The 10,968-nt window shown below is 38.9% G+C and overlaps 1 protein-coding gene across 1 annotated transcript in view; it reads right to left on the minus strand.

Annotated features, from left to right (window-relative positions):
• Positions 1-10,968, minus strand: part of LOC126175025 (dnaJ homolog subfamily C member 16) — a 163,180-nt gene that overhangs the window by 24,180 nt on the left and 128,032 nt on the right. The gene's annotated exons all lie outside the window — the stretch shown is intronic.

Below are 10,968 nucleotides of genomic sequence, written 5' to 3' on the forward strand. Positions count from 1 at the left end.
AAGAGATAGCGATGGTCAACAATCTGTGGCAGAACTAAAATCACCGTCATTTTGTTCACAGCTATTAAAGCTAAACTCAACGAGCAAACTCAAGACAGAAAAGTTCAGTTTCAGAGCTAAAAGCAAACTGCAATTTCTTGCTATCATTAGTTACCTGAAAGTATCCTCACAGTGACTACACGAGCAGTCATCGTTGGCATTGGTTGCAGATTATAGGCAACACACACAGACTCCAGACAAAAATAGGAAGAAAAAAAAAGAGCAAATGAAAATGACAATAAAAATCACACAGTAAAGAACTAGAAATAAAAAATTACATTTACACCAATTAATTGAGTAAAAACTATAATCAAACTCTTTTGATTAGATTTTGAAGTAATTTTTTTTGACATCACAGAAGATTTGAATCTACGACATTCCACATGGCAGGTTATTATGCTAACAACTGCACTAAAATACACCAAACACATCAAGAAAGAATACCAGACAAGGAACTGGAAGTGAACTGACCAACTGTTGTGTGGCAGTTTGGCAACGGTGAACAGTCCAGGTGCGATGTTGAGGAAACCGTCTTGAGCAGCTAAATCGACAGCCAACGCGTAATGGAAATATTTTAGATCTGGTAGCCATGAACAGACCAGACCTCAACGATGGTGTCAGTGTTGAGACAGGGATTAGTGATCATGATGTTGTCATTACGACTATGGTTACGAAAGTTAAAAAGTCGGTCAAGAAGGCTAGGAGAGAATTCTTACTAGAAAGAGCAGATAAGCAGTTGCTAGCACCCCACTTAGTAAATGAATCGACTTTATTTACTTCCAGTACGATGGACGTGGAAGAATTATGGGCAAATTTTAAACACATTGTAAATCACGCATTGGAGAATTATGTGCCGAAAAAGTGGGTTACGGATGGAAAAGACCCACTGTGATTTAACAGCGCAATTCGGAGAACGCTCAGGAAGCAAAGACAGTTGCACTCGCAGTACAGGAAAGATCGGGAGAATGAGGCCAGGCAAAAGTTATTAGAGATTCATGCTGGTGTAAAAAGAGCGATGTGCGAAGCATACAACCACTACCACCGTCATACCTAAGCAAAAGATCTTGCTGAAAACCCAAGGAAATTCTGGTCTTACGTAAAATCGGTAAGCGGGTCGAAGGCTTCCATCCAGTCACTCACTGATCAGTCTGGCCTAGAAACGGAAGACAGCAAAACGAAAGCTGAAATTTCAAATTTAGGATTTGAGAAATCTTTCACGCAGGAGGATCGTACAAACATACCACCATTTGAGTCTCGTAAAGATTCCCCTATGAAGGACATAGTGATAGACATCTCTGGGGTTGTGAAGCAGCTGAATAGGTTGAAAATAAATAAATCGCCAGGTCCTGATGGGATTCCAATTCGGTTTTACAGAGAGTACTCTACTGCACTGGCCCCTTACTTAGCTTGCATTTATTGCGAATCTCTTGCCCAACGTAAAGTCCCGAGCAACTGGAAAAAAGTGCAGGTGACGCCTGTATATAAGAAGGGTAGAAGGACGGATCCTCAAAATTACAGACCAATATCCTTAACATCGGTTTGTTGCAGGATTCTCGAACATATTCTCAGTTCGAATATAATGAATTTCCTTGAGACAGAGAAGTTGCTGTCCATGCACCAGCACGGCTTTAGAAAGTATCGCTCCTGCGAAACGCAACTCGCCCTTTTTTCACATGATATCTTGCGAACCATGGATGAAGGGTATCAGAAGGATGCGATATTCCTTGGCTTCCGGAAAGCGTTTGACTCGGTGCCCCACTGCAGACTCCTAACTAAGGTACGAGCATATGGGATTGGTTCCCAAATATGCGAGTGGCTCGAAGACTTCTAAGTAATAGAACCCAGTACATTGTCCTCGATGGTGAGTGTTCATTGGAGGTGAGGGTATCATCTGGAGTGCCCCAGGGAAGTGTGGTAGGCCCACTGTTGTTTTCTATCTACATAAATGATCTTTTGGATGGAGTGGTGTATGGGAAGGTGTCGTCGTTGAGTGACTGTAGGAGGATACAAGATGACTTGGACAGGATTTGTGATTGGTGTAAAGAATGGCAGCTAACCCTAAATATAGAATGTAAATTAATGCAGATGAATAGGAAAAAGAATCCCGTAATGTTTGAATACTCCATCAGTAGTGTAGCGCTTGATACAGTCACGTTGATTAAATATGTGGGCGTAACAATGCAGAGTGATATGCAGTGGAACAAGCATGTAATGGCAATTGTGGGGAAGGCGGATAGTCGTCTTCCGTTCATTGGTAGAATTTTGGGAAGATGTAGTTAATCTGTAAAGGAGACCCGCTTATAAAGCACTAATGTGACCTATTCTTGAGTACTGCTCGAGCGTTTGGGATTCCTATCAGGTCGCATTGAGTGAGGACACAGAAGCAATTCAGAGGCAGGCTGCTGGTTACTGGTAGGTTTGATCATCAAACAAGTGTTACAGAAATGCTTCAGGAATTCCGGTGGGAGTCTCTGGAGGAAAGGAGGCGTTCTTTTCGTGAATTGCTACTGAGGAAATTTAGAGAACTAGCATTTGAGGCTGACTGCAGTACAATTTTACAGCTGCCAACTTATATTTCGTGGAAAGACCACAAAGATAAGATGAGAGAGATTAGGGCTCGTACAGAGGCATATAGCCAGTCCTTTTTCCCTCATTCTGTTTGGGAGTGGAACAGGGAGAGAAGATGCTAGTTGTGGTACGAGGTACCGTCCGCCACGCACCGTATGGTGGATTGCGGAGTATGTATGTAGATGCAGATTGGAGGAAACCAGCTCCCCACACTTGATGGGTCAACTATCAAGTAATTTTAATTAGACTATAGCTAAATCACCCTCAGACAATTAGGAACTCTATAGGAATTAATGTCAAAAAACTGAATTAGATTATTGTTTTTGGAGAAATATAAGTAACACACGAACTTGTATTACAATGATAATCACTTGTGAAAATTGAAAAACTATGAGAGAACTTGGCTGCCCCGCACTTGCCTTCAGAAGACAAAATTCCATTGCTGCCAATACTAGTAAAATTATTATTTAACTTTCAGAACCGTTCTACGGGATGGGCATGGAAAGGTTGTGAAGGAGGTTGAAGTCACTCAGGCACCAGACTGAGAGGGTCACAAGTCATAAGGGGTGGGTCCCTCTCCACCTGGTATTTGAGTGGCACAACCATCATTTCCAAACCTCCCCCCCCCCCCCCCCCCCCCCCTTCCAGAGAATGGGGTTAAGGGTTCTGAAGGTTATGTAACAATTTTTCAATTTTGATGTTTCTATCAGCAGCAGTGCAATACCACCTCCTGGTGATTATACAGCATTGTACCATTGTACCTCCAGGGTTTCAGAAGACAACTGCACGAAACTATGAGACATATAGAAAAATAACACATATCTGGGGTAGAGAACCTCTCCAAGTTTCGGTATGTAATCTGCACTGCGGAGTGAATGCAGAGAGCAACAGTACCTGGCAGGTACATCAGAACATGATGTATAATGGAGCAATGTGTGTGTCGTGGTCCTTGACTTCACTAAATGTGAGTCAACTGTGATGGTTCTGCGATGATTTCATACCAAATACCAAGTAAGAGTACAAACGGACAAATCAATCTGTGGGTGGCACAACATTTTCAGTGAGCATGACTTCTTGTATGATGCAAACACTAACATTATTAATAAAGAATAATGGAATTTTTATGGATGACAATGTGCCGTATCACTGGGCCACAACTTTTGTGACTGGTCTGAAGAACATTCTGGACGATTTCAGCAAATGACTTGGCCACCCAGACTGCCCAACATGAAACCCACTGAACATTTGTGGGACATAATCAAGAAGTCAGTTTGTGCACAAAATCCAGCTATGACAACACTTTCACAATTATGGATGATTATAGAGGCAGCATAGCTCAATATTTCTGCAGGGGACGTTCAGCCCATGCCTTACTGATATGCTGCACTATGCTGGGAAAAAAGAGGTCCGACATGATATTAGGAGGCATCCCATGACTTTTGACAACTTAGTGTAATACCTAAAACAAATTACAGTCCTACATAACAAGCAAATAGGGTCTAAAATTTAATAAATTTTGTATCAAAACTATATCCTGCCCCAGTGGTTTCAATTTGAAACCATTCATCAAAGCAGTAGTATAAACTCAAGAGACTTTTGCAATAGCTTTCGATATACAGTAAAACTTCCCTTAATGGACATTTGCCGATTTTTAACGGACAGACTTCTCTCAATAGTAGACATTTTAAAACTCTCCTGCAAAATAACATTAGCCCTTATGGTAAAATTCATTCAAATGGTGGACTTTATCAATAATGGACACTGGCACTGAAATGTATCCCTCAACAACAATTGAAGCTTCTTAATGATGGATTGTGTGAAAGAAGAAGATGGTTGTAAATTAAATGGCAACAATCATTATCACAAATTTCCATGTTTTGTTAAGTTAAAGTGCATACTGTTTCTGTCTTGAAGCGCGAGAGCTTATATACTGCAGTACTAAGATGTAATAAAAATGGAAGAGGTTAACACTGAATGAAAAGATCAAGATCATCAATGTCTACGAAAAGGAAAAGTTTAGTGTTAAAGACATGGCCACAATGTTCGCTATCAGAAAAACAGTTCAGTGGCTGTATAAGCAACAAAGTGACATTCTGAAATTGTGTACTGGAAATGATAACCTTGCTAGTAAATGCACTTTTCCCAATGCACCATGCATTATACACCATGCACTATTTGACTTTTGGTTCTGCCATTTGCAATCGCCAAGGAGTTAGGGCGTCACATTTTAAAACATCTGTAGGTTAGGTTGACAAATTTAGGAGTAGGCACAACATATCATTTCTAATCGTGTGTGGTGTATCCAGGTTAGGTGGACTTGTCAGACTGGCAAAACAAGGTAACAGGAATATGTGTACGTTACAAAGAAAGAAACATTTTAAGTATGACGAGACTGGTCTTTTCTTCAGAACTCTTCCTCGTAAAACAATGGCCTCGAAAGAAAATGAATGACTCACTGTTTGTTTTACTGTGCATTAATACAATAGGAGAATTTGAAAAGCTTTAATTATTGGAAGGCTAAAGTGCAAAGCTACGATGTTTTGCGGGTACTGACTTGGGTAAACTGAATGAGGGGTGATATGCCATTAAACAATCTGGGATGACGAGGGTAATAATGACTGAATGATTGCTGGCATTTGATAGAATAAAAGAAAATGATTTTGTTTGTGGATAATGCCACTTCGCATTGTGATGCTGCACTAAAAAATGTGAAAATAACGTTTTCCACTAAATTCAACTTCAAGTTGCCAACCACTGAATCAGGGGATTATTCACAATTTCAAAGTGTTTTACAGGCAAAAAGTGTTGAAGCATACTTGTGTTTCATCTCGAATGGACAATGTTAAATCTGGTAATGAACTCCGAAGATCTATTCGTGTACTGGATACAATTCTTTGGATTTCTTCAGCCTTAAACCAAGTAACAACCACTACAACCAGCAACTGTTTCAATAAGACAGGGTTCATTTTTAATGACTGTGCTTCAGCAATTGACAATTGTGTCTAAGAAAACAACCTGAAGGAACACGAGCATAAATTTCAGACTTTAGTAGAAGAATCTGGCAGGATCTGAAGAATATGCCAATATCAATGATGTGTTCACAGAAAGTACATCAACTACGATACGTGAACTTATCCAACAGCTTCATCAAGAAGGGTGTGGTTACAATGTCAAGAATGGACAACTGGATGAAGATGTAGATGACATAACTGAAGCTGAAGCAGTAAAAAAACTGGAACACTACTTTTCAGTGAAAAGTGATGAAGGGTGGCTCAGTTTAATGTTTACAGCTGAAACACATATTGGGAAGACATTATACGTGATTCTGGTTCAGAAAAAATATATGATTATTTCAAACAATCCAAAATGCATGAAATAATTTTTCATATTATAATAGTGTATGGACATTTTGAATGAAGTACTGTAGTTACAGATAATTTTTCACTAGTTTAGATATACAGAATACTGCTGTATGGCACTACTGTATGTACAGAATTGTATACTGTATCTTTACCCTTTTCTCAATAATGGACACTTCTTACGAGCAGACATTTTTATTTTCCCCACAGATGTCCACTTTTCAGAAGTTTTATTGTACTTACTTTCATTTCACTTCACACACATGGAAACAAGCTCACCCCCCCCCCCCCCCCCACACACACCACAAAAGCAACAACAACAACAACACATTACAATCTCCTAAAACCACATAGCACATTCTCCGTGCTGACTGTTGCTTTGAATGCTGTAAATGACTGCTAAAATACTACAGTCTCTCTGTGGTTATGACGACATTAGTGTTCTTCTCTAATCTATTTAAAAAATGTAGTGAAATTTTTCTATCTGTTTACTCTCCAAAAGTACTTATTTTTTAACTGCTGCATATCTATCATAACAATACTGTGTATGTTGCTGTATGTGCAGGATGCATCAACTGTATCACAAACACAACCAATATCCTACACTGAAATTATATTGTAAATATAATAAATTTCAGCATGTTCATTTTAATAAATCTGCTAGAAACATCAAGCTTTCCTAGTATTTAACTCCATGATGCCATTTCAGGCCTGCAACTTGGTGTAACCATTTCTTCTACATCTATGTATACATATGTACAAACATCACAAGCCAGCATATAGAGCATGGCAGAGAGTAACTTGTAACACTGTTGTCATTCACTTTCTTGTTCAACTTGCAATGGAGGGAGAGAAAAAGAGCTCCAAAAGAGCACTAATTTCTTGTATGTTGTCTTCTCATTTCTTATGCAGGATGTACACTGATGGCAGTAGTTGCAAATGCTGGTTCTCCTTTTTTCTCGTAAGTATTTCTAAAAAAGATCACCATCCCCCTCCCCCGCCCATGGATTCCAATTTGAGTTCACTGAGCATTTCTGCAATATTTGCATGTTGAATGTACCTACCAGTAACAAATCTAGTACCATGCCCTTGAATTATACTTTGATGTCACCTTCTAATCCAATCTTCTGGGGATCCCAAACACTCGCACAGTACTCTAGAATGAGTTTCGTCAGTGTTCAGTATGCAGTCTACTTCATAGATGAGCTACACTTTTCTAGAATTCTCCCAATAAATCAAAGTCAACAATTCCCCTTCCTTACTATCATCCCATTTCATATCACTTTGCAATGTTACATCTAGACATTTAATCAACATAATTGTGACAAGTAGGACACTACTAACACTGCATTTTAAACATTACAGAATTTTTTTCCTACTCACTTGCATAAGCTTGCATTTTTTATTTATAAGAAGCTGCCACTCATCTCACCCTACTAAAAATTCCTTTGCATGTCATCCTATATTCTCGTACCAGCACTCAATGACAAAATTTTCCCATACACTATAGTGTCATCAGCAAACAGTTACATATTGCTGCACATCCTATCCTTTAGATCATTTATATGTATAGAGAACAAGATTGTTCCTATCACATTTACCTGGGACATTACTGACAATACACTTGTCTCTGAAGAGCAATCGCCATCCAAGACAACTGAAAAGCTTCTATAACCTAAAAAGTCTTCGAGGCCACTCATATATCCAGGAGCCAATTCTGTAGGCTTGGACATTTAATTAACAGTCTGCAGCAAAGGCACTGTGTCAAAATACTTTCCAGAAATCTAAAAATTTGCAATGTACCTGTTGTGCTTCATCTATGGGCACAGGATATCAGGCAAGAAGAGGGCAACTTTAGTTTCACAAGAGCAACACTTTGTAAGTCCATGCTGATTTGTGGTAGAAGCTTTTATGTTTCAAGGAAATATATTAAATTCAAATTTAGAACATGGTCAAAACTTCTGGTGCAAAATGTTGTCAAGGATACTGGTCTTTAATTAAGTGGGTCCATTTTCTTATCACTCCTCATATACGGGAGTCATCTGTACTTGGGACTTGGCACCTGTGAGAGGCTCACGATAAATTAATGGCGCAAGAGAAACAAAACTGGCGTTCTACAGACTGGGGGGGGGGGGGGGGGGGGGGGGTGTAAAGTCTGACAGCAGGAGGAACAGGACTTGTGATTGGGTGAGTACAGGGTTATAAATACAAAATCAAATAGGGGTTAAGAGGGAGTAGGTTTAATAGTGAATAAGAAAATAGGAATACGGATAAGCTACTATGAACAGCATAGTGAATGCATTATTGTAATCAAGGTAAACATGAAGCACACACCCCCACAATAGCATGTTTATATGCCAACTAGCTCTGCAGATGATGAAGAGATTGAAGAAATGTATGATGAGACAAAAGAAATTATTCAGATAGTTAAGGAAGACAAAAATTTAGTTGTTATGGGGGACTGGAATTTGATAGTAGGAAAAGGAAGAGATGGAAAAATGGTAGGTGAACATGGTCTGGAGGAAAGGAATGAAAGAGGAAGCTACCTGGCAGAATTTTGCACAGAGCACATATTACCATAGCTAACAATTGGTTTAAATACCATGGAAGAAGGCTGTCACCTGGAAGAGGTCTTGGAGACACCAGAAGGATTCAGACTGATAATATAATGGTAAGACACGAGATTCTGGAACCAGATTTTAAATTGTGAAACATTCCTAGGGCAGATGTGGAATCTGATCATACTTTATTGGATATGAACTGTACATCAAAATTGATGAAATTGCCAAAAGTCAGGAAATTAAGGAGATGGGACTTGGGTGAGTGAAAAGAACCAGAGCATGTTGAGAGTTTCAGAGGGAGCGCTAGGCAATGACGATAGGGAAAAGGTATACAAGAAGAAGATGAATGTGTAGCTTTGAGAGATGTAGTAGTAAAGGCAGCAGAGAATCAAACAGGTAAAAAGACAAGGCCTAGTAGAAATCCTTGGACAGAACGTAAGATACTGAATTTTAAGTGATGGAATGAGAAAAAATTAAAATGCAGTAAATGAAGTTGGCAAAAGGGAATACAAACACTAAACAATGGAACTGACAGGAAATGAAAAATGGCTAAAAAGGAATGGCTATTATATATAGTGGAAAGATAGACACCACCTACAAGAAAATTAAAGAGGTCTTTGACGAAAAGAGAAGCAGCTGTATGAATATTATGAGCTCAGATGGAAAACCAGTCCTAAGCAAAGAAGGGGAAACTGAAAGGTGCAAGGAGTATATATAGGGTCTATCCAAGGGAGATGTACTTGAGAGCAATATTACAGAAATGGAAGAGGATGAGTATGAAGATGAGATGAGAGACATGATACTGTGAGAAGAATTTGACAGAGCACTTAAAGACCTAAGTTGACACAAGGGCCAAGGAATAAATGACATTCCGTCAAAACTACTGATAGGCTTGAGAGAGCTAGACACGACGAAACTGATCCATGTGGTGAGCAAGATGTATATAATAATTCCAATTCCAAAAAAGAAAGGAGGTGCTGACAGTTTAATAAGTCATGGTTGCAAAATACTAACATAAATTGGCTATAGAAAAATGGAAAAACTGGTTGAAGCCAATCTTGGGGAAGATCAGTTTCAGTTCTGGAAAAACGTGGAACTCGTGAGGTAATACTGACTCTATGACTTCTTGTAGAAGAAACTTAAACAAAGGCTGAACATCAACAAAAGGAAAACAAGGATAATAGAATGTAGTCCAATGAAATCAGGTGATGCTAAGGGGATTAGATTAGGAAAGGAGACAAGTTTTGTTATTTGGGCAGCGAAATAACTGATGCTAGCTGAAGTAGAAAAGATATAAAATGTTGACTGGCAATGGCAAGAAAGGTGATTCTGAAGAAGAGAAATTTGTTAGTATCAAATACAGATTTACGTGCCAAGAAGTCATTTTTGGAAATATTTGCATGGTGTGTAGTCATGTATGGAAGAGTAATGTGGCAATAAACAGTTTAGACAAGAAAAGAACAGGAGCCATTGAAATGTGATGCTACAGAAAAATGCTGAAGATTAGATGGGTAGGTCAGGTAGCTGATAAGGAGGTACTGAATAGAACAGAGGAGGAAAGAAATTTTTTGGCACAACCTGATTAGAAGAAAGGATCAGATGACAGGGCACGTACTGAGGCATCAAGGAACCACTGTTTTAGTACTGGAGGAAAGTGTGGAAGGTAAAAATTGTAGAAGGAGACCAAGAGATCGAAACAGTAAGCAGATTCAGAAGGATATAGATTGCAGTATGTTTTCAGAGACGGAGAGGCTTTTACAGGATAGAGTTGCAGGAGAGCTGCATCAAACCAGTCTTTGGACTGAAGACCACAACAGTAAGGGGCCTATGCTGAAAAGTATTCATGGTAAAACTTAACTGGGATGCCATCTGGACATGACGATTTATTTGTTTTCAACTGTAACAGTTGCTTCTCAACACCAGGAATGCCTATTTCTACACCCTCCAAACAGGAGTCTGCATGATGGTCAAAAGATTTTTTGAAAATGGAACTTAAGCTTTCATTTTGCTGTCTTCTAATGCCACACAAGATTGGTTGATGAGTGACTAAATAGAAGCCTCCGACCCACTTAGCGATATTATGTAGAACTAAAATTTTCTCAGGTTCTTGGCAAGATCTTTCACTAACATTTGCTGGTGAAAATTTTAGCATGCTTCATGCTTGGTCTTTTTATAGACACATGCATTTCTACTAATTTTTGCCTGCATTTCTGCATTCTTTTTTGAACTGGGAATGCAACAATCTCTATTTCCTCAGCATTTTCCACCAGAAATCGACTACATTCAGTTACATGAATGAAATCTCATTAAGTACACTATTCTGATTTATAATATGAAAGAAGAAAAGTACAATAAGAGGAACAACATTTTTTGTGATGGTGATAATAAAATAGTAGTGTAAGGTGGGGTAAATCTGACCTAGTAATTTCTTGTGGCTATAA

The sequence above is a fragment of the Schistocerca cancellata genome, chromosome 3, assembly GCF_023864275.1.
Source record: "Schistocerca cancellata isolate TAMUIC-IGC-003103 chromosome 3, iqSchCanc2.1, whole genome shotgun sequence".
Lineage (NCBI taxonomy): Eukaryota > Metazoa > Arthropoda > Insecta > Orthoptera > Acrididae > Schistocerca > Schistocerca cancellata.